The sequence below is a fragment of the Acinonyx jubatus genome, chromosome C1 (genome assembly GCF_027475565.1).
Source record: "Acinonyx jubatus isolate Ajub_Pintada_27869175 chromosome C1, VMU_Ajub_asm_v1.0, whole genome shotgun sequence".
Lineage (NCBI taxonomy): Eukaryota > Metazoa > Chordata > Mammalia > Carnivora > Felidae > Acinonyx > Acinonyx jubatus.
The window spans coordinates 81,386,267-81,410,394 of record NC_069381.1 but is presented as its reverse complement, the minus strand read 5'-3'; the positions used below and the strand labels follow the sequence as shown (position 1 = coordinate 81,410,394).

At 37.4% G+C, this 24,128-nt stretch overlaps 1 protein-coding gene and 1 pseudogene across 2 annotated transcripts in view; one reads left to right on the top strand and one right to left on the bottom strand.

The window, feature by feature from the left end:
- Window positions 1-24,128, top strand: part of DPYD (dihydropyrimidine dehydrogenase) — an 854,343-nt gene that overhangs the window by 782,900 nt on the left and 47,315 nt on the right. The window lies entirely within an intron of this gene.
- LOC106968093 (AKT-interacting protein-like) lies at window positions 21,307-22,410 on the bottom strand (annotated as a pseudogene).

Here is a 24,128-nt window from a genome sequence, read left to right as displayed (position 1 = left end):
AGAGTGGGCACCCTCGTCGTGTTACTAACGAAAGATATTCAACCTTTTTCTCTTGAGTAAGTTAGTTGTAGGCCTGTCATATATAGCCTTTGTTATTCTGAGGTCCATTTCTTCTATACTTAATTTATTAAGTTTTCACCAGGAACAAATGTTGATTTTACCAAATGCTTTTTCTGCATCCACTGAGGTCATCATATGATTTTTTCTTTCATTCTATTAATGTCATGTATCACATTGATTGATTTGCATATATTGAACTGTCTTTGCATCCCAGGGATAAATATCACTTGATCATAGTGAATGATCCTTGCAATGTGCTGCTGAATTTGACTTGATAGTATTTTCCTGAGAAGTTCTGCATAGATATTCATCTGGGATATTGGCCTGTGGTTTTCTTTTCTTGTAATAATATCTTTTTCTGGCTTTGATATCAGTACTGTTGGCCTTGTAAAATAAGTTTGGAAGCATTCCTTCCTCTTCAGATTTTTGGAAGAGTTTGAGAAAGATTGGCATTAATTCTTTAAATGTTTTGATAAAATTCATTAGTAAAGCTAAGAGGTTCTGGGCTTTTCTTCATTGAAAAATTTTTGATTACTGATTCTGTCTCCTTACAAGCAAATGGTCTGCCCAGATTTTGTATTATTTTATGATTCTGTTTTGGTAGGTTGTGTTTTCCTAAGAATTTTTCTGTTTTTTTCTGGGTTGTCCAATTTGTTGGTGTTCATAGTAAGCTCTTATAATCCTTTGTATTTTTATTGTATTGGTTATAATGTCTCCTTTCTCATTTATAATTTTGTTTATTTGGGTCTTCCCTTTTTTTTCCTTGGTTCATATAGCTAAAGGTTTATCTATGTTATCTTTTCAAAGAACCAATTTTTAGTTTAGTTAATGTTTTCTGTTGTTTTCCTGATTTCTATTCTGTTTATTTCTGCTATAATCTTTATTGTTAATTTCCTTCTGCTAACTTTGGGCTCATTTTTTTCTCCTTTTTCTGGTTCCTTAAGGCATAGTGTTAGGCTGTTTATTTGAGATCTTTCTTGTTCTTAATGAAGGTGTTTACTGCTAAGAACTTCCCTCTTAGAACTGCTTTACTGAATTTCATAAATTTTGCTATTTTGTGTTTCCATTTTCATATGTCTCAAAATGCTTCTTTATTTCCCTTAATTTAATTTAATTTAATTTAATTTAATTTAATTTAATTTCTTCCTTGATCTATTGGTTGTTGAGGAGAGTGTTGTTTAATTTCCATGTATTTGTGAATTTTCCAGTTTCTTTCTGTTACTGATTTCTATTTTAATGCCATTGTGATCAGAGAAGAGACTTGGTATACCAGATTTCAGTCTTCTTAAATTTGCTAAGACTTGTTTTGTACCCTAACACAAGGTCTATCCTAGAAAATGTTCCATGTGGATTTGAAAAGAATGGGTATTCTTCTGGTTGGATAGAATGTTCTGTATATGTCTGTTAGGTCAATTTGGTCTACAGTGTTGTTCAAATCTGCTATTTCCTTATTGATTCTCTGTGTGGACTGTCTGTCCATTGCTGAGAATGGATATTAAAGCCCCCAGCTATTATTGTATTGTGATTTATTTCTCCTTTTAGCTCTATTAATTTTTACTTTATATATTCAGGTACTCCAGTGTTGGGTATTCTGGTTCAGTTATCTGGTCAGGCAGGATGGAGGCTGTATTTATCATTAGGTACGGATGAGCAGGGCTAAGAATCAGTTTCCCAACCAGGTGTACTGGGAGAAATAGCTCTAAAGCTGATAAAGGTCTTTGTTTGTTGTCTTAACAGTGGCTTTGCTCTGCCAACTATCGGCTGTCCTTCTCTCTACTCAAAGTACCACTGGGCCACACAGCTTCCAGGTGTTCTTGCCAGCCCTTCTGGTCAGATGAAACAAGGAGTCACAATGAATGCATAGATCTTTGTCTCAGCTCCCTTGTCTGGGAGGGAAGGGGAGGGGCTGCTCCACACAACTCTTAATTTCCCAGACATGCTGTCCGGTTTGGAGGGGCTTAGAGCTACCCTCAGCTTTGGCTATAAATTAATTCTCCTGCCTGTGTGTAGCACAGGAGCACTCCATGTCCTGAATTGACTTTGCTTTGGCAACAATCAGGTCTGTTTACCCATCTCTCAGCTCAAGTGTTGCTGGGCTACAGAGCTTCTAGGGGTCCTCTCTATCCCCTCTGGTAAGATGTAGCCAGAAAAACAGTCTCCATAGCAGGTGGAGCTGTGACTCAACTCCCTGCCTGGGTGTGGGCAAACCAAGCTTGAGGGCTGGAATAACTCCTTGTTTGAGGATTTGAATCAAGCAGATCTGCACCCTGCCAAGTTCCCTGGTCAGAGAGTATCACCCACTTAGTTCCACAGATGAGCCGAAGTATTGATTCGGATTACTACTTGGGCACTGCAGGTATGAATTTTGCCTGCAAAGATCCATGTGCTGATTGTTGCAAGCACCTCCCTTCTCCATCACAGGCAGATTCCCAGTGGTTCAGCCCCATAGATTCCCTGCAACCCCCATGGAGTGAGATCAGAATAGAGACCCCCCACAGAACAACCCATAAAGCTAGAAGTATTGGTTGTCCTTTCTGGGTTCTCTTTTCCCAGTGGAGGACCTGGAGGCTCAAGGGAGACCTCCCCACATGGTACTGTGCTGATCTGGGGAAGGGCCAATGAAGTCAGTGTGCAGCTGCTTCTCCTACCCTTCTAATACTATTGTCTTGGCCTATATTGTACAGAGGGGTGCTTCAGCCTTAGCCTCATGCTCTAGGACTCTCTCAGTGGGGTCTTGTTCTGGAATAAGTGTCAGTTTTCCTGGTGAGGGGGAGCAATGTCAGGAACAGTATATGTCACCATCTTGGTGACACTACCTCTGAAAGGACCTTTAAATTAAAATATAGCATATGATACTGTATAGCAGTTACAGAGAAAAATTGAATATGCCTCATATCATATACCAAAACAAATTCCAAAAGGAAGAAATAGTTAAATATAAAAAAGAAAGCAAAGAATAAGTAGAAGAAATTAAAACTGAGTATTTATCAAACTTCAGTAGGTAAGCAATTTTAAAAAGCAACAAAAAGGAAAATGACACCAACAAATAGATCTCTTTGCATAAGTTAGATATAAACTTTAAATACATATAGAAAAATTAAAACTATAATATCACTATAGGCTATTACTGACAAAAATCCATTTAAAAATGAAGACCAAGAATTACAGAATCTATTTATTTATACAAATATAAATTATAATTTATAGATTTAGCTGCCTACGTTTTATAAACATGTGTGTAATATATAGCCCAAATTTGAAAAGTTTAATAAATGTATCAGAGTTAATGTTTTTTACTTGATAAAAGCTTAAATTAAAATTTTAAGAAAAATATCTTGACATCTCTATAATCAGACAGCTCACAAACAAGAAATACAGTTAATATTAAGAACAGAATAAATTTTTAAGCTCACTGGTTTTTGGAAAAATTTAAAGGAAAAATAGTCTCATTTTATATCACATACTAAATAAACAAGAAAAAATTTATTAATGTATAGTAAGACAGTATTAAGTATTGGTTTGAAACTGGTGATCTCATACATATTGATGACTCTGGAAATGCTTTTAACTCTTTGGAAAAGAAATCCTGTAACTTAAAGCCTTAAAAATAATTCTAAGGAACTATTCCAAAATATATTTTTTAAATGTGCACACCAAAGTTCACTTCGTCATTATTTAATAATCAAACAGAACTAACTGTAAAAACTTGGAAGCAATAGAGAGAGAAGTTGATTCAATTATGGCACATTATTGGATAGGGTATTTCAATTTCCAGGCAGCTATCTGGCACACCCCACATGATAAAAGGCAAAACGAGCAAACATCTTTTAAGAGTCATTTTACATCATGATGACTTACATGTGGAAAAGAAGGAAGGACCTGTAAGAATGACAAGAATTATGAGCGTGGTAGGTTTATGTGTGCTTTTCTCTTTTACTTTCTTTTGTTGTCAGATTTTCCTACATTATTATTCTACCTTTATAATTGAAAATTATAGAGACAAAATTCTATATGGGATTTATGAAATAAGAAATATAAAGCTGTAAAGATTTCCTCCATCTTACTCATTTCCTAACCCAGTAAACTCTGTACTACAGTCAAGGAAATGAATGTGGAATAGATTGGAAGAATAGATTGGAATAGATTGGAAGAATCTATAGGGGCATTAAGGGAAAAATTTCTTAAGATATAAGTTTTTATTATTATTATTATTTTAATTTTTTAAGGTTTATTTATTATTGAGAGACAGAGACACACAGAGCATGAGCATGGGAGGGGTAGAGAGAGGGGGAGACACAGAATCCGAAGCAAGCTCCAGGCTCTGAGCTGTCAGCACAGAGCTCGACACAGGGCTCCAACCCACAAACTGCAAGATCATGACCTGAGCTGAAGTCGGTCGCCTAACCAACTGAGCCACCCAGGTGCCCCTAAGTTTTTATTATTATTAACAGTTTTTGCACTGAAGTATTGACCCTCAATCTTCAAGTCCTCATTAATGAAAGCATTTAGCAGCGATTTGACTAACTGACCTAAGAATGCTGAGATGTAAGGAAGTCTGATAAGGATAATGAAGGGATTACATTTTTGTGTGTCTTTAAAAATATTTTTTTCAAAAATATTTTTTCCTTGGCTTCTTTCAACATGTCCCTCCTGATTTTAGTTGTGTTCACTTTTAATAGCACAGTAATTGTGAAGGTCACAGAAACATTTCCAAATGTATTTTATATTGTGGACACCTTAGCAACCATATATCTTCACTTAAAAGGCAGTTAAGCAAAGGAAAAAAAATGACAAAAAAAATTCATATGTAAAAAGTGCAACAAGATAACCCTAGAAACTAAAACTGTTCCATTTTCAATGATCTGTCCTCATTTCTAGTCCATCTGAGCATAATATGAAAAGTATGTTCATGGATTTCCTTCCTCTTAGGCCTGGATCTCTTGGCTTGTTGTGGTCTCATTCTTCAGGAGTGTGTACTTTGACCTTCTCAGTAGGGGCATCTTGATTTCACCTCTGTATTGAGTCATCTGTGATCAGGTCATGAAGACTGACATTTATACTCAGGTTTCTTCAGATCCTATGAACATTCACACACACACAAATAGTTGTTTCTTCAGCTTCCACTGCTCTTGACCTTCTCACTGTATTTCACTTGTCTTGCTCTGACATATAGAAGGTACCAGCAATCCATGCTCCTTGCCCTTCGTCTTGTGCACATCCCATAACACTAACCTTTCTCAGGTGGAGCTAAGAGAGGTATTGATGTTCTTTTTGTGACCATTGTCTAACAGAGTTAGTTTATATAGAGGTGCCTGGATTTCATTGCATGCATAAAAGTACCATTCTCTTTCAGATCCTCCGTATGAGAATTATAGTAGGGAAAAATATTGCACATGTTGCCTCAGTCCCTTTACCTGAAGTTATGAAGTATTAGTCCCTAAGAATCAGTGAGAGCCAATAATGCTGAATACTATATTATTTTGTTCAACTTTGACCAAAAGCCTATGTGGGTTCCTTCAAGTGACTAATTATATCTGACCTATAGCCTTTTTCTCTGGGACTTTTCAGTATTTTTAAATTATTTGCATTTAATCAGGAAACCCTGAGTACCGTCTATGTATAAAGGGCCATTTTATGTACTTTACAGGAAATAGATATTATTACTAGAACATTTATACCCAAACCCTGTTCTTGTTTTAAACTTAAAACAATTTTCAATAAATGTATAATAACTGGCTAGATAGATAGACAGGAAAATCAATCAGCGAGTAGATATTAAAGTGAGAATAAAATAGAGATGGAATGGAGTTAGTAGCCAAGTATGTATCAGTGGTTCTATATACTCTAATATAGGAAGATTGAAAATAAGACTGAGCTGCCTAACAACTAATACAAAAGAGTAGAGCAATCATATATGCAACTCACAAGACCTACAGGTATAAACCAACAAAAGATAATCACAGCTTTTTCTGGTAGGAACCCCTCAAGAAATGTCTATTATATATTTACAAAGAAGATATGTTCCAGAACCACATCTCTGATACAAGGCAGTAGTTGGTTTCATAGTGCAGCACTTTATACTGTCCTTCATTGTTGACAGTGACAAGAATTTTACAAATGACCATCTAGTTAAGCAGATGTCTAAAGCTTACATTTAGAGCACCTAGAAATAAAATTTAGAGAATCCAGAAAAATGGAATCTTCAGACCATTCTCCTTCAATATTTTATTTTCAAATCTATGTTTGATCATCACTGAGTGACAGACAGCATGAGAGTACCCTCTATGACCTCCAGTGAAGTTTCCCCATGTTGCTGACTAAGGCAGATCCATGCTTTTTATTTTTCCTTTTAATAGAATATCTACAGGAAATGCTGCACATTTAGAAATGTGAGGAATACCAGAAGAATGCTCATGAGTAGAGTCAGTATTTTGTGCAAAGATAATTCTGGGTCCACTTAAAACACACTGTCAAATGAGTAATGCAGATGCTGAAGAACCCTTAAAAATGCAACTTACAGTCGCTGGGTGCTACAGAAACTAAAATTGCAAACTAGAGCTGAATAAAAATGGTACAATGGACATGCAGTTAAAGGAGTGTCACAGAGCAGAGAAAGGGGATTGTTTCCACGTGGAGAAATCCAGGAATACATAAAAGAGCCTTTAAGCCACAATTTGACAGAAGAGCCATATATCAGAAAGTGAAGAAGTTCAAGAGGATTTAAGGTTGAGCAGAATGTGCAGAAGACCATAAGCTCATCCAATGCTTCTGACACAAAGGGTGTGTCAGCACTGCTGACACAAAGCAGTGCAGAGGGGGATGAGGCTGCAAAGGTGAACTAGGTTGAGATGGTAAAGAGATTTAATTATAAGCAAACAAGCTAGGACTTAGTAGATAGGACAGAAAGGGGTTGTTTATTTAATGGGCTACTTAAGTCTTTTTTAAAGGAATCATGATCTTGTGGTTGGCATGTTGGAGGGTAATTTGAGTGAGAAAGGCTATAGTCAGAAGAGAATGATTAAGAAATTATTGAAATTAGGGTGCCTGGGTGGCTCAGTCAGTTAAGCATCAGACTCTTGATTTCAGCTCAAGTCATGATCCCACGGTTCATGAGATTGGGCCCCGTGTCAGACTCTGCTCTGACAGAGTGGAGCCTGCTTGGGATTCTCTGTATCCCTCTCTCTCTGACCCTTCCCCACTTGTGCTCTCTCTCTCTCTTTCTGTCTCAGAATAAATAAATAAACATTAAAAAATAAATGATTGAAATAGGCCACATGAGATAAGGTCAAGGCCGAAACTGGGAAAGAGCAATGAAGAGGAAGGGTGGACATGGGTGGGAGAGAACAGAGAGGAGAAATGCCTGAAGTTGATGATCAACTAGGGAGCAAAAAGGGAAAGGTTAGATACCATGCTAATGTTACCGGTCTTTGTCTACGTGACTTGATCCATGATTGTGACAAGGAAGACAAATAAGGAGGCAGTGGAAAATTTCAATCTAGAACTCAACAACTGAAGCATTTTAAGAACATAGCAAGATATTTTGGAACCATGTTCTGTAAGCTTTCAAGAATGCTTATGGAAAGGGGTGCCTGGGTGGCTCAGTCAGTTAAGTGTCCAACTCTTTGTTTTGGCTCAGGTCATGATGTCACGGTTTTGTAAGTTCTAGCCCTGTGTCGAGCTCTGAGCTGGCAGCACGGAGCCTTCTTGGGATTCTCTGTCTCCCTCTCTCTCTGCCCCTCCCCATTTGTGCTGTCTCTGTCTCTCTAAAACTAAATAAATAAATAAACTTAAAAAGAAAGAGGGAGAGAGAGAATGCTTGTGGAAGGACAAGTTCCCCAAGGAGCACTGTTTGGTAACTCTGGCCTGGGCAAAGTCCGGATGGCTCCAATGGGAGAGGACAGTATAGTTGTATTTGGCATCACACCTTTGTCCACAGTCTAAATTCTCTTCTTCCTAACAGATATTATTCTACAGCATACAGAATTAAAGTATTGTTTCAGGAACTATTGACTTTAATCTTCAGCAAGGGAAAAAAAAACACCTAAAAGCGTCCAAGTTGGCATAGTACATTCCCAGACTTGTATCTATTGCTGAAGCAGAAGGGCTCAGATGCAGGTTGTGAGAGCCTGATATACTGCCGTGTTCCTGCCACACAGGCAGACAGCAATCCCTCCCTAGGTCCCGTAAGAGCACTTTACATTTTCTTCCCATCTTTCAGCTCATAAACATGTTTCTCTTCAGAACACACACCATATGCCATTGGAAAAGGGTTGTAAAGTTTTATAGATATATTTGAGAGTATTATAAGAGTATAATAAAGCAAAAATAATGCAAAGGAATGGGAATTATTGAACAATGGAATTAAAATATTAGGCACGGATAACTCTAAGCACATTCAGCTTCTGTTTGTTTGTGCAAGTCATAAAGCCCAGAACTCTTGTTTAGTTCAAAGATATGAAGGCTTTGAGTTGGGTTTTAAAAAAGAAATCAACAATGACTATACTTTATTCGAAGGTTATAGCCCAGGCATCATTAAATGAGAGCTAAAGAGTATGTTTCTTATTATCTTAAATACCATATATGAAGCTCTGTGTTTTTTAAGGTGAGAAAATTTATTTTTTTATTTTTTTGCACTTCCTTGGGATTTGTCTACAGGCATTCCTTTTTCTGAAGGGATTAATTACATTCATTTCATTAGCATTTATTGACTGTCTGTGTCAGTGAGAGTGGTTGAGGATGTAGACTAAAAAAGATAATTTAAAAATTAAAATAAAATAAAATAAAAATAAATTACTGAGGAACATGTATTCCAACATGAACCAGCCTTCATTCATTCATTCATTCAGCATTACTAACTACATACTACTGTGTACTTGGTTCATGCAAGATTAGCAATACATACAAGATTTAGTATTGCAATATATAATAGCACGTGTGTGTATGGGGTGGGGCAGGGGGGTGTTCTGTCTTATACATTTTTTCCATAATCCAAGAAGATGTCTAAGGGAACTTGGTCATGAGTTGATGTTTCAAAAAATAGAGCCAACACAGAGGCGTATAAGATAAGGAAATGGCTCCAAAAATGGAAAATTTGAGGCCACAGGTCTCAAAAGGACTAGAAAAATGTGTAGCAGGTAAATTGAAATTGGAAGGATGCCAGTAGAAAAGTATGGTAGAGGCTAATTATTGGGATTTTGAACCTGATGTGACTAATAAACCTTAATGAGGATGGGGAAAATGGTCTGACAATGACCTTTCTAGCGGCTTTCAAGTTGAGCTTTTTAGAAGAATTGTTGAGTATGTCATACAATAATATTTTTAAAAAGGAAACTAGATTCGGATGAGAGGTGTTTCTATAGTTTTGTAGGGAAAAAAAAGTTAAATGGAGAAATATTGTGTCAGAAGATGAAGAAAGACTTAGCCAGCCAATGAGAGGTTTACAACTCTGCTCATAAGCATTGGTGGTACCCTTTGTCTACCAAAATCTAATGCTGTAGCCTAGCATTCAAGGATCTCCACTACTGGGACCCAGGCTCCTTTTCAACCCACCTTCAACAATGCCACAATTTGTCAGAAACCCTGAGCTCCCATCAGGCTTTTGTCTGTGAGTTATATGTTCTCTGTTTCCCTCTTTCTTCTTTTCACACTTTATCTTGTGGCTTAGAGTGTCTTTTCTCTTTATGCCATACTGTCCAGACTCTGTACATGATTTAAGGCCTTGTACCTGTTTAACACATGTCCTGTCTCTCCAATTGAATATATTATTTCCCTTCCATGACACCATTTTCCACTCGATTAGTATTCTTTAAGCCTCTCTTCCATTTTCTGGTAGACTATAAACCCCTCGACAGTAACACCCAGGAGTTCTTTCCACAGCCTTGCAGAGTGCCTTGTACATAAACAAAACTCAGAAATATTTGTTGAATGAATGAATGACTGTTCAGGCAGAGCAAGGCAGAAAAGTCCCAAAGAAAACCTAGGATTTGCAAAAATTCCAAGGTACTATTTTTAGGGTATTAAAAAAGAACTGAAATGGGAAAATCATATGCAGAAAGCACATGAAAGAAAAGATGTAGTTTTTACTACCCATTCATTCATTGATTTACTTAACAAATATATTTAAGCACCAAATAGCTTAGGGGAAAGTTCAGGGACTGAGCATTATGGAGTAAATGCTATGTTAATCCCATGTGTTATGAAAGTAAATGTTAGCAGGGAGTGCTTCCCAGAGGAGACAATATCAAAGCTGAGACCTAGAGAAATAGTAGGAATATACCAGATTAAGAATAGAGGGAAGGTAAATAAGGTCCAGAGAACAACATGTGCATAGACTGTGAAGCATGAGATATTATGGAGCATTTAGGGACTATAGGGAGTTTAGTTTGATTGGAGATGAAGTGTGGACAAGAGGAAGAAGGGGCCAGGGAGGCAAGTCAAAGCAAGTGCTCGAGAGCTTTCGACAAGACATTTATATAGAAATGTTTTATAATCTGTAGATAATAAAAAAATTATTAGGATGGAATCAAGATTGTCAAAGGTTTACTGAAGGATATTTTTCATATACTCATATTCAAAGTTTACAGTCTAGAGACAAGAAGATATCCCAAACTAAATCAAGTGGGAACTTGGTGCTGAAAGTGGAGAAATGGCCACTGCCTCTCAATTTTTCCAGCCGTTTATCACTTAATACCACATCTGTTTAGATGAGGGTCAAAAAAGCAGTTCTGCAGTTGCACATGTACAGTAAACTTCACTCATTTTTATCCTGAATATTGGGGATCTGTGACAAGTCAGACAAGAGTAAGGCTAAAGTTGGTCATTGTACTATTATGTCCTCAAAAGGATTGATAAACCATTAATAGTCCCAAAATAAAGGAATCATATAAATTATTTATTTACTAAACAGAATTAACTATTTCTAAGCATCTTAAAGGCACCTATTTAATGTAAAAATAAGTTGTTGCTTATCAGTTTATTCTGGCCTGTTTAGTAAATTGAGTCCCTTAAAGCCCAGGCCTATGCAAAGATTCAGCATAGTTCTAACAATTCTACCTACTAGAAAGTTATAAAACTAGAATTTCTCTTTCACACCTATGTAGATGGCCTGAGGTTTTATTGAAATCTTAATTTTCTACAACAAATGAGATACTTCATCTGCATGATTGGGGAGAATCAGAATGCCAACGATGCAATACACTTTTGGTTTGTTTGTTAAAACAAAATTATGTCATGGAACCAAGATAGTCTTTTAAAAAGGAGGTTCATCCGCACAGAATAGGAGGCATGATCATGCAAGGTCAATTTCCATTCACTTTACACAGGAAAACAAAAACAAGCAGCTTCTTTCTTTCTCATTAGTTAATGTATTGTAAAAGAATCCTTTTTAAAGATTTCAAATTTGGGGCACCTGGGTGCCTCAGTCCGTTAAAGCATCCGACTTCGGCTCGGGGCATGATCTTACGGTTTGTGAGTTTGAGCCCCACGTCAGGCTCTGTGCTGACAGCTCAGAGCCTGGAGCCTGCTTCGGATTCTGTCTCTTCCTCTCTCTCTGGCCCTCCCCTTGCTTGTCCTCTGCCTCTCTCTCTCTTTCTCTCTCTCTCGCCCTCCCCTTGCTTGTCCTCTGTCTCTCTCTTTCTCTCTCTCTCTCAAAAATAAATAAACATTAAAAAAATTTTTTAAAGATTTCAAAATTAAGGTTACAACAAAATTATACAAGCTGTGGTTTTACATTACTAATCCATTTCCACCAAATGTTATTCTGGTGAAACTAGAGTTTCTCTTTCACGCGCACTGGAAAAAGTTAAACTCTCCAACTTCCTATATTAGGCCCCATGGGTTTTAGAGAAAATATATGGTCCCCACATTCAGCAGATAAAAGAAGTAAGGGGCTTTTCTAAATTCACAAAGCAAGGGCCACCCCACAAGTCATTAAGAGATGATCAGATAAATAATTCTCCGTGTGGAAGCACAGATATTTGAGATGGGAGGAGAGTGGGAGTGGATTACCCCAGTGTTCAAAGATGCAGACAAATTTTAGTAGCATCTGACTTTTCTCAGTGAACTGATAGCCATTGAAACCAAATATTTTGTCCCTACTATCTGTTCAAATAGGAGGGATAAATTCCAAATAGATCACGAAGGCTGTATTTTTTTATCCTTGGCAGATACTTAAACATGTTTAAGGAAATAATATAAAATGCAAAACACAAGATCTTATGTGGACACTGACCTGTTGAATCTGTGCTTGGAATAAACATAGTTCTTGGTTTCCCTGAACTATCTCTTGGGAAACTGTGCCTCTCCATGTTTTTAAAATACTCAGAAAAGTTACTAAAATTACCGTGTTAAAGCATCGTGACCCAGTTAACATTGACTATTTGACTTTTCTCATAACAAAGTATTAAGAAAAATAAATAACCTAAAGGCTAGGAGAATTATTTTATTAAGGGCTGAAAGCTGGTCAAACTAATGGTACATTAAAATTCCAGAAATCTGTGCTATATGGAGCAGGGCAAGGGAGCCATTTGCTTTGGCAAAGTGACAAAGAAGAAGTTCATTATAAAGATTTCCTCTGGCTCCTACACATCAGACATTGTGTCATTCCAAATCATAAATCCACCAGTTGATCAGTGACTTTCACACAGAAATCGAGGGTGCAAAATACTTCTTCCAAAGTTGTTTAAATGAGATAAAATTCAAGCAAAAGTGGAATTCAAGAAACTCCATCATGATTTAAAGTGCAGGAATGGAACTTCACAATGGCAAACCAAATTTGGCAGGGACCCAGATTTGTTACTGCACATTGATCCAAATCACCCGGGCTACTCCTATATGCTGTGAGGCTCAGAACCTGCACTGTCCTGACAACTCAGTAAAGATGTCTGTCTAAGCACAGCAGAGGCTAAAGGAGAAAAAGGATATTGTAATGAAGCTTTAAAAAATCTCATAAAGATTAGGTAGAAAATATAAAAATTAGAGAAAGATGAATGAAGGAATTAAAACACAAAAGTAAATGTTGATATGCCTTCATCTATGTTTTCTTGATTAATAAATGCTCTCATCCATTTTTTAATCATCTAGATTGTTGATTCGCTTACATTCAAAGGACCAATAAAGAAAAATTTTATAAATAAGCTAGTTTATAAATGTGATGTCAAGGAGTATATATATTTTTCTTCATATATTTACCTTGCTTATCAGATTTAGAAAATAAGAGAGTCCTCTGGGCTATTGAAGGTACTATATTTCAAACCCTATTCAATTGAATTTTTACTGGTTTTCTTAAATTCATTGGGAAAGTACCAATTTCAGAGGATAATAAAGGACCAAGTCTCAATGAACTGGTCAAACCCCAGCCTTAATATTAGAAGCAGAATTTATTAGAAAAATAAATTTTAACTATAGGAAGTGTGGTAAACTCTTTATGTGTATATCTTAGTACTGACTGATATACAAAGCATAGGTTTCTAATATGGAAAAATACCCAATTTTCAGAATTCATATGAGGACCTACAATGTTATTGTTAATATTAAAATTTTCAGTCTCTAGTTCCTCAACTGAAAATGGAGGCTTTTTTTTAAAAGTTTTTTTTAATGTTTGTTTATTTTTGAGAGACAGCGTGTGAACAGGGGAGGGACAGAGAGAGAGGTACAGAATCCAAAGCAGGCTCCAGGCTCTGAGCTGTCAGCACAGAGCCCGATGTGGGGCTTGAACCCACAAAGCGCAAGATCGTGCTGAGCCAAAGTCAGCACTAAACCGACTGAGCCACCCAGGCGCCCCTGAAAATGGAGGTTTTACCTTTAAATTTTAAATAAATGTGTCAAGAAAGACCACGTTTCACTATTCCCTGGCCACATGGTAGTGAACCTTGACTTTCAAGATAACAGAGGACAGTCTAACCAGATCTAAGTATAGAAGAAAATTATCTGAGGGAAAACGCAACCTTATACTTAATTTGACTAATCAGAGCAGTACAATCAAGAACGAAAATGTCAATCAATGGCATGAAAGAGTCACAAAATGATCATCCACTAGTCTCTGCAAAAGTCACACTCCTTTTAGGTCAAGGTGCAGTTTTCATTGTCAATTTTCAGGAAGAAATGTAAAGATAGCAAAGATGGTTAAGAGCTACTTTTTTAAAACTAAAGATTAAATGAGTGAAATCAGGAAAGATGAAAGCAATGGGGTTTTTAGAGAACAGAATTTCAACAAAATTTACTTGCTTACTCTCTTCAGGCATATATAGCAGGCTGACTTTTGGTAATGCCATATGATAATTCTCTAGGCACACAGAGGATAAAATCAGATAAGATTGATTCTCCTGAAGGTTAAATAGTTTGGTTTGCAAAGAAGGAAGAATTCCTTAACCAGTCAGAATACTAGAAAGTTTGATGAGCAAAGTTGCAAAATCTCTGTCTAGGAAGTCTTTGAAAAGCAAGTACATGACTCCATTCTGGAATATTCTAATTTTATCTCTTAATAATTAGAAGTTGGATAAATTCCATAGTTCTTAAGGTTTATACTTATAAAGTACTTATAAATATTTATTTACTTGACTAATTATATTTGCCAACATTCCCCATTACTCCCACAGAAACAAAATAAAACAAAACATATTTCCCAAAACATAGATTTCTGAAGGAGTCTACCCTCTCCTTAATAGCTATGTGTTTCCCCAATAAAATAATACAACATTCAATACCCAATCTCCAGTATAATTAACCACCTATGATTTTAACTTCTTAACTTTCCTTCTAGTAAGCATGTCTACAAGGTAAGTGGACTGACTACCTGAGGCTAATTGCTATTTCTCAAATGCGTTCTGCTTCTCTTGCCACCATTGCCAATGCTTTTAATGCCATTTATCTCATCTCTGCTGTTGAAAGCGCTGTCCTTCAAGACAGTATATGCCATGTCCTGCTCTGGACTTGGAACATATAAACTAACCTGCCTAGATCATAATCTACCTGTAGACATAGGCTGTCTCCCCTGCAGTGTCTGGCATGGTAATTATGCCATAATGGCCTTCACTGAACTACTTTACTTAAAGTATGCTGGACCAATAGCTAAAGTCTTGTGTCACACTCAGACCAGCTAGGTTCGTGTCTGTAACACACAAGTCCCCAAATCTGACTATTTACAAGCCCATACTTCAGCTAATTTCTCGTCCTGGGTTTGGAGTTGGGCTTCCTCTCTTATACCAAACTTCTTGCAGAGGTCCAGAAGGTTCTAAGAGCAACAGGTGGTTTTCTTCCCAAACACAATCAGTATGCAGAGCAGCCTGCAGTAACCCCTCTACGTGGGGCCTCAGTTCTGGGGTGACAATCAAGGTGCAATTCCCACTCTCAAGGGACAGACAACCTGGCAGATGTGGCCTCATAACATTTCTTTGGGAAACATATTTATTAAGCACCTACCATGTGTCAAACACTGTGCCATGTTCTAAGGATAATTTAGTGAACACATAGTCATTTACATTGTACTTGGGATGGAGATGGACAATAAACAAAATAAATAAGTTATAAAGTAAAGGTGAAAATTGTAAGTGCTAGCTAAGTGGGAAAAAAGGCACGGAAGGAGTATAGACAGACACAGCTAGGGGAGTGGCAGGAGGCAGAAAAAATTTTAATTAAATAAGATGGCTAGGAAATGTGATATTTGAATGAAGACTTTAAGAAACAATTCCTTTGACATGAGATTCCTGTTGAAAATGCAGCAGATTTCACCCTCCTTGTGGGATTTTCTGCACCCTTCCTACCATAGTGCTGTTTGCTATGTGATACTGATCTGGCTTCTGTCTCCAGTGAGAGGATAGTGCCCAGAGCAGTGTTAAGGTTCTGTCTGCAGGTTATTCTCAAGTTCTGAAATATAGGGAGAAAAGAGTGAAGCCAAAGAGTCCTTTTTTGGTGCACTGACAGAAAACACAGTGATGTTCATTACTTAGAACTCTCCCCAGGGATTAAGCGTGATTAAATAGCCCCAGTTTACTAAAATGATAGGGCTTCACTACCAAATACACATGTCAGACAGTTGGCATCCCGTTTTTGTAGTGTTTCACGAGCATCTTTAGCAAAGCTAACAATGTAGGCCTGGATTGCTTTCTCCCTCGAGACGCTACACATCTCTCCAACTTGCTGTGTGCACATTGATTTCAAAAGGAGCTTTGCACTCACAAGAAAAACACGGAGGGCTTAATATGTGACCCATGGTTTTTACAGCCACACTATTAAAAAAAAAGGGACGAAACTCAAAGCATTTTCACATTGACAGGAATTGGCTGTTTTGACAAGGGAAAGTCATGGCATAGGATTTTTTAGATAAATTAACAGAATGAAAGTGCTAAATTAAAATTGCAACATTGATTTCCTTTTTAGCTCAGCTGTGCATTATATAAAAGGGTCAGAGGCAGGATTTATTATGGGCGATGAGTCTCTGTCGTCCACTAAGATAGACCAGTGTATAAAATAAAGTTGTCCATTTCAGACACCCTTTGTCTCCAAGGAAAGCTGTCTAGGAGGCCCACGGGTGGCAAAGGCGCTGAAAGGAAATGGAAATTGATAATCGGTCCTGTTAGGCTGAATCTCTGCATGTTCAATTCATATCCTTTTGAAAAGAAGAGATTAAGATGAAACCTCATTGAGGAATACACATTTTGAAGAAAATAGAAACAAAGGTTCTGCGAGGCTATTTCAGTCGGTGTCAAATGTGAGAACAAGGCGACGCAAACTTATATGAAGAAAGGGCATTAACAAAATCCCCAGACAAAGAAGAAGCTAATAGCAAATATATGCAGCCGCCTTTGTGGATGCTCACAGGAGAAGTGGTACAACTTGATTTACAAAGGACCTGGATAATTATTTGTTACTTGGAGCCAACCCTGCTTCTCCCTCTGCAGAGGGCGGGCACTGACCATCTGCGTGTCTTAGTTTTGCTTTTGTATGGATGAGAATTAGCCACATTTTTGTGGCTGGTAAGCTTTGCATGAAGAGATGTTTGAAGCACTGGCTTTGTTTTGTTTTAAATCTTTAAACTGTTCCCTCAGCTTCAGTCATAGGATTATTGCACATCTAACCACAAATAAATTGAAATATCAGCCGAAGAGAGCGCATGTTGCTCACTGATGGAATAATGGACGGCAGGTGGTAGAGGGTTTTGTTTTCAGAAAAGCACAGGAGGCTAGAAGTGACAAGAGCGATTCTGAGAGAGGGCTGAAACTGTCAGGATGGAGTCATGGGGGTCAGTAGTTCCTGAGCTGACCTTTTTAAACAAACCCTGAGACGACCTTTCACTGCATCCTCACAGCAGTAGAGCATTCATGCCAGAAAGGCTGCCCCTCCCTCCAGATATTGAGAGTTTGAACAAAAAGCATATTTTCTATGATAGGGCCCATGTTCAACGCTTCACTCACAGGGTAGCCTGACACTCCCTCTCCTGTCAGCCTGTGACACGCGATCCTAACTGCTCACCTGCTCCGGCATACACACTAGCATCTGAGCTCTCCCTTAACACCTTTCCGCAGCCTTTGATATCATCTTCCTGTCAAATCATGGAAATCGAGGGACTCAGCAGCAGAGCGGGACACTGGGTGTGCTAATTTCCATGTCATTGCCTTGAATGGTGTTCTAGCGCAGAGCTGTTACCCAGAACTCTCACCTGGCTTTTGGGGACACACTGAAGGGCTGAGATGTGTTATCATGGCATAAAATCCACTTCCTAATGTTTGTGAGCCAGAGTTATAGACTGCACAGCATAAGGCTTTCTTTTCAGATACTGTTCTGTCTGGCCTCTATTACGTCACCAGAAGTCACCAAAAACAATGCACCTAGTGTGCTTTGTACTGAAGACGTTTTGTTCAAAATTGCCAGTATCTGAAGGCAAAGACCTTTTATCTCCAAAGTCTGGGAAAAACAATGAGGGTTTTCTGCCTTCATCACTAAATAATACTATATTATTCATCTTCCCATTAAAAATGTCTTAAATGATGATAGAGTTTATCTTACATTATGAGGTGTCCGTTATGGGATCTCCGCTCCTCGCTCAGGGCATCATGCAGATACCGGGTTCATCCTGGGACCCGGGATTCCAAAGTTACACACCTAAATTTAGGAACTTCTTTCCCACTCACAACCAACCCAGTCATTTTCTCACTATACTTCAGTCCTCTGGTGACCTGGTCTAAACCACTGAAATGTAAATCATTAAAAACAAACAAGCTTTTTAAAAGTTTTGAAGCAAATTCAAGTGACTACAAAACTTAAAATTAGGGTTTTTTCCCCCAGTTTGGCTCTATGTATTTCTCTAATCTTTTGAGCAAGAAATAAGAGGAAATTTTGGTGAAAGTTACCTTGGAAAAGACTGAATTTTCGAATCTGGCAGGAAAAAAAAAATAATGTGAACAAAGACCCGGAACCTTAATCTCCTGATCTCCTGTGTCCAGACTTGGTACTCTTTTCAATAGACACAGCCATTTCCCAGTGCTTAAGCAAACAGAAACTTAATAAAAGTAGTTCATTATTGCTGGACCTAATTTTTGATGTCCTCCCCATCCCTGCCCCTTTTTAGAAGCCATGGAATCTATTTTATAAACATCTATTATTAAAATATATTATGTGTGTGTGTGTATATATATATATATATATATATATATATATATTGTATTTTATATACATAGACACATGTATATTTAAATGGTCTATATGCTGGGAAGTTTCTGACTTGAAAAAAATGTTAAAAAAGAGAGACATGGGGGACGCCTGGGTGGCTCAGTGGGTTAAGCGTCCAACTTCAGCTTAGGTCATGATCTCCTGGTTTGTGAGTTCGAGCCCCACGTCGGGCTCCGTGCGGATAGCTCAGAGCCTGGAGCCTGCTTCTGATTCTGTGTCTCGCTCTCTCTCTGCCCCTGCCCTGCTCACGCTCTGTCTCTCTCTGTCTCAAAAATAAATAAAACATTAAAAAAAATTTTTTAAGAGAGACATGGATGGAACTAGAGGGTATTATGCTAAGCGAAATTAGAGAAAGACAAATATCATAGGACTTTACTCATAGGAGATCTTTAAGATACAAAACAGATGAACACAAGGGAAGGGAAGCAAAAATAATATAAAAACAGGGAGGGGGACAAAAACATAAGAGACTCTTAAATATGGAGAACAAACAAAGGGTTGCTGGAGGGGTTGTGGGAGGGGGGTGGGCACTAAGGAATCTACTCCTGGAATCATTGTTGCACTATATGCTAACTAACTTGGATGTAAATTTAACAAATAAATTAAATTAAAAGTTTTAAAAAAGAAAGAGACATGGAAAAGGCATCTAGGCAAAAGGTTAAGGGCAGGGGGGAAAGAAAAGGGAAAAGAAAGAAGGTGTTTTCACAATGGAACCTGAAGATTATAAAGAAAGCTCAGGATGCCCGAGAAGGGAAGGTTAGCCTGGACTGGGAGGGGAGGCAGTGGATCTACCAAGAACATCTCCTTTTCCTGAGTATCAGCAAGGTCTATTTAGAAATAACCAAAAAAGGAAAAAAGAAGAAGAAAACAAAAAGAGACATGTGAAAAGAAAAGGCCAATGAATAGATAAAATTATCATTATAGTTCAAAAAAGGAAAGTAAGAATCTACTGTGTAAGAATGAAAACAGAACTGTAACCTCAAACAGAGGAGAGAATTAAAGAATGAATTGTTATGCATGACTCTTTGGCAATAAAGTGTAGAGGGAGGAGGTAATTTCTTACCAATTATAAACTACCAAATTTTGAAAATATATAACCAATAATCACCTAAAGAATTGGAAAGCAGATTTTAAAATTCACCATTCAAAAGATAATAGGAACAAGTAGTTTCACAGCTGAATAGCTGATAATTTTGTCAGAGTTTCTGTTATTTAAAAAATTCCAGCTTAAAAAAGATATAAAAAACTCCCTAATCAATTTATGAAACTTGATCAACTTTACTACCAAAACCAGATAATACTGCAGTAAAAAAAAAAATATATATATATATATATATAGACCATTTTCCACTTAAGAATAAAGGTGCAAAATTGAAAACCAAATAATATTAAAATTGAATCTTTGATATTATAATGAAACTAAAGTTCCATGTAATAGATCCAGATAATGGATTAATTTTGTCTTCTAATTTTCTCTTTATTAACTTGGTAGAATGTGGATAAATCCCAGTATATTCTAGGTTGAATCAGTAGAAGAGAAAGATGATAACAGTGCATGACCTGGCTTCCTCTAGGTGTCCCCTGCAATTATATAGCAATAATAAAGCTTTCACCTATGATTCCGAAGTAATCTTTTAGTGAAGACTGTTCAGGAAAAAAGTCTTTGTTCATCCATACATTCATATATATAGTACTTGAAAGCATCAAATAAATGAGTGACTCTTGATGATGATAAGGCAACCAATAAAGGTTTTATACAGGAAACCTGTAGTGTTAGCACATTGAACCTGTCATTATGCTGCTTTTTATCTTAGGGGACTTAAGTTTCTTGTTCAAGCATCTGTTAAGGTGGATATTAGAAGAAAATAACCCAATTCAGTAATTCATCTCCACTACAAAACATTTCAGGAAAGAGATTGTATACAGAAATGAATTCTGTGACAAAAGTTACCCATTTCTCTCATTTCACACCGGCTGGATATAGCCAGGCCTCCTAAATTAGTGTCTCAGTAAGACACATCATAGCTTCCCTTTAGAAGGTATCCAAGATACACTCAATTTGGGTCTCCTCGCTGAATAGTGAGCCAGCCAAAGAGATCAATGCCTAAAGAATTGTGGGTGCTCATAAACATTGGTTTAACTTAATTGGATCATTCAGACGGAAGATTATCCAGGCTTTCAAATCACTTTACTTCTCCTCTCCATATACTAACATGTGTACAACTGAAACCACTGATTTAGAAATCATTACATAGTGCTGAGCTCTGTCTACTCTATTAGTTTAAATGAATGTACCTCACCTTTAGGACTATCTTCAGAAAAATAGTTAAACCTCAAGGTCCCCAATAATTTACAGTACTAAACTAGATAACCACCCTAGAGACACTCTGACAGAAGTAATGCATTAATTACCTGAAGAGAGGTTTCCAAAACTTGCTGTTAGAACTAAGCATCCATGGACAACACTGATAGTGGTCCTTATTCACACGGTTTTACCCTTCAAACAGCCCTTTGTCTTTGATCAGCACTAACTAGACCCAGGTCCAGCAGGAAATTGCATGGCACACCAGATTCACCGGGGCTTTAAGTTGCTACTCTTCTCCCTTCTCTACTGAAAGCTTGTCCTGAACCAAGCTTTACCCGTGACAGGCCAGCAATAAGAAATTTTATTTGTGCTGTATTTCAGGCTTCTTTTTCTGAGTCAGCATCTTCTCTCTGGCTTCATCATGTACAGAAAGATTCTACGGAGAAAAGTTAATTTAATGCATAAAGGCCTTCTATTTTAGATTGTCAAACAAACAAGCAGTGCACATTTTAACATTGTCAACCACTTTACTTTTAAAAACCTGCTGGGCGCCTGGGTGGCTCAGTCAGTTGAGCATCTGACTTGGGCTCAGGTCATGATCTCGTGGTCTGTGAGTTCGAGCCCCGCGTCGGGCTCTATGCTGACAGCTCAGAGCCTGGAGCCTGTTTCAGATTCTGTGTCTCCCTCTCTCTCTGCCCCTCCCCCACTCATGCGCTGTCTCTCTCTCTCCGTCAAAAATAAATAAACATTAGAAAAAAATACATAAAAAGCTGAGCATCTTTTTCATACAGTACTACAGCCTCTGGGTTTAGGGGCCTTACATATCAATCTTGTAGAAAGCATTCCTTGCATACATTAATACTTGCCAAATATGATTATGGTTCTGCTTCTAGTTTGCAAATACTCCCTTCACATCTAGTTCATCTGAAGTGGGATCAACTAGCAGGTGAAAGATGGGAATATCAGAAACCAAGCATGGACTTTCACTATCTGGGTAGTTACCAGGTATGTGAACTTAAATACACTGTCTTGATAAAGTCCAAGCTGTATGAATACTACTCCAAATCACATTAATGCAGAGCAGTAAGGTGACTGCACATAGATAGATACCTGGTAACTTATGCTTCACAACCAAGATAAATTCTGCAAAAGTGTATTCCAGCTAGAAGGGTCCATAGGAAGCACGTGTACCATTTGTTGTCTGTTGCTGGGGCAGGAGATGTCCGCTTAGCTATGAGCAAAGCATTCTGGGGAATAGAAGGCAGCTGTTTCTTTGGAGCAGTGTGTAGAGGATTAGTTATCACATCCCCTATTAATGTCTTCTCTTTACCATCAGACCATTTCCATATGGAGCTTGCAGACATGCTCCAGAAAGGGTTCATAACATGAACTTCAAACAAAGACATTCAGTGATCTGTGTCATCAAAGTCTCCTGTCCTCAGGATTCACTTTACTGCTCCCCATGCTTGGTTTCCTTTCTGCTAAACAGGGGCTAATGACTCTGGCCTTAAGAGACTGTCAGGACGAGGAGGTGAGATAATACAAATCACTCATATGAAAGCCCATTTTTAAATGCTTATGAAGTAGATGTTACCTTTATGGGTCTTAAAAATGTATAAAATCCCACCTTTCACTCTCTCTCACCAATTGTTTACAGATCTTCTAACTCCCTTACAGATACCTTATTTTTCCAATGTCAGCATATTTGCTGCTACCACCTCTAATCTATGTATAGTCTTTGTTTCATATTTTTACAAATTGGTTTCATTATCTTTGTGAAACTTCTCCCATTCTCACTGACTTATAAGGACTGGGCTACGAAAGACATCAGTAGCCAATCAAAAATGCTCTTCTTGGGGTGCTTGGGTGGCTGAGTCAGTTAAGTGTCCTGATCGCATGGCTCGTGGTTTGAGCCCCAGATTAGGCTCTGTGCTGACAGGTCGGAGCCTGGAGCCTGCTTCAGATTCTGTGTCTCCCTCTCTCTGCCCTTCCCCTACTTGTGCTCTGTCTCTCTGTCTCTCTCAAAATAAATAAAACATTAACTTTTTTTTCAAATTGAAAAAAATGTTCTTCTTATTTAATCCACAAATGAACCAATCGGAACTTAGTGCGAGGGTAACACTTAGCTCTATAGCTCTGTTCTGCTCTGTTCATTCTGTCTGGAAGTACAGAGGATACTTGCCAATAGTACTTGCCACCAAATAGTGCTCTAGTGATGCAGTGTTTTTAGGCTCAGGGATATTCAGAAAACTACAGTTGTTTGGATAGCTCAACATTGCAGGGACAAAGTTTTATTTTGTTTATTTGAGTATAAATATTTGCATATGCATATCTATCTAAATATATATCTTCCTTGAGAAATATAAATGAAAAATAACTCACTCTCCTAAAAGCTAGCACTAGAGTTTTAATTCTTGGAAAGTTCACATTACAGTTTAATTCTTTGAGGTATGTTAATATACCAACACCCCATAAGGATGGGCATTTTGTCATATATTCAGAAATAAAAATCTATAACCTCAAATATATAGAGTGCTTTGCTAGAGTGACTGAACATTTCTGATTTGATATATATTTAAACATATTTTAGAATTAGGCCTAAAGTGTGTGCTTAACAAATTTCTGTCAGTTTAGCCATTAAATATGCATTCTCTCACAGCTTAGGTTTGCTTGATAGCTACCATTCTAAATTATGATTTGAAGCTCATATTAAAAAACAACAACAATAGGATAATGATTTGGGCCATAATAATAATTATAATTTTATTCCCACAAAGTTTTTGTAATACTTCCCATTAGTGTACCATTTAAGTCAATATTTTGTTTAAATAATGGTATACAAGTAAATGTGCTCACTATAGAAAATTAGCAAAAGACATAACTGTAAAGATCACCTCTAATCTCACTACTCAGAGATCCCAATTGTTATGCAGGTAACTGTATACGTATGGAAACAATAATTTCTTAAATTATAGCACTTCATATACTGCTCTAATGGTTTTTATTTCTCCTAAAAATATATTATGTAAGAATTTTATATCCTTCTTATAATCCTTCTAAATACGATTTTCTTTTTAATGACCATCTAAGATTTTGCAAA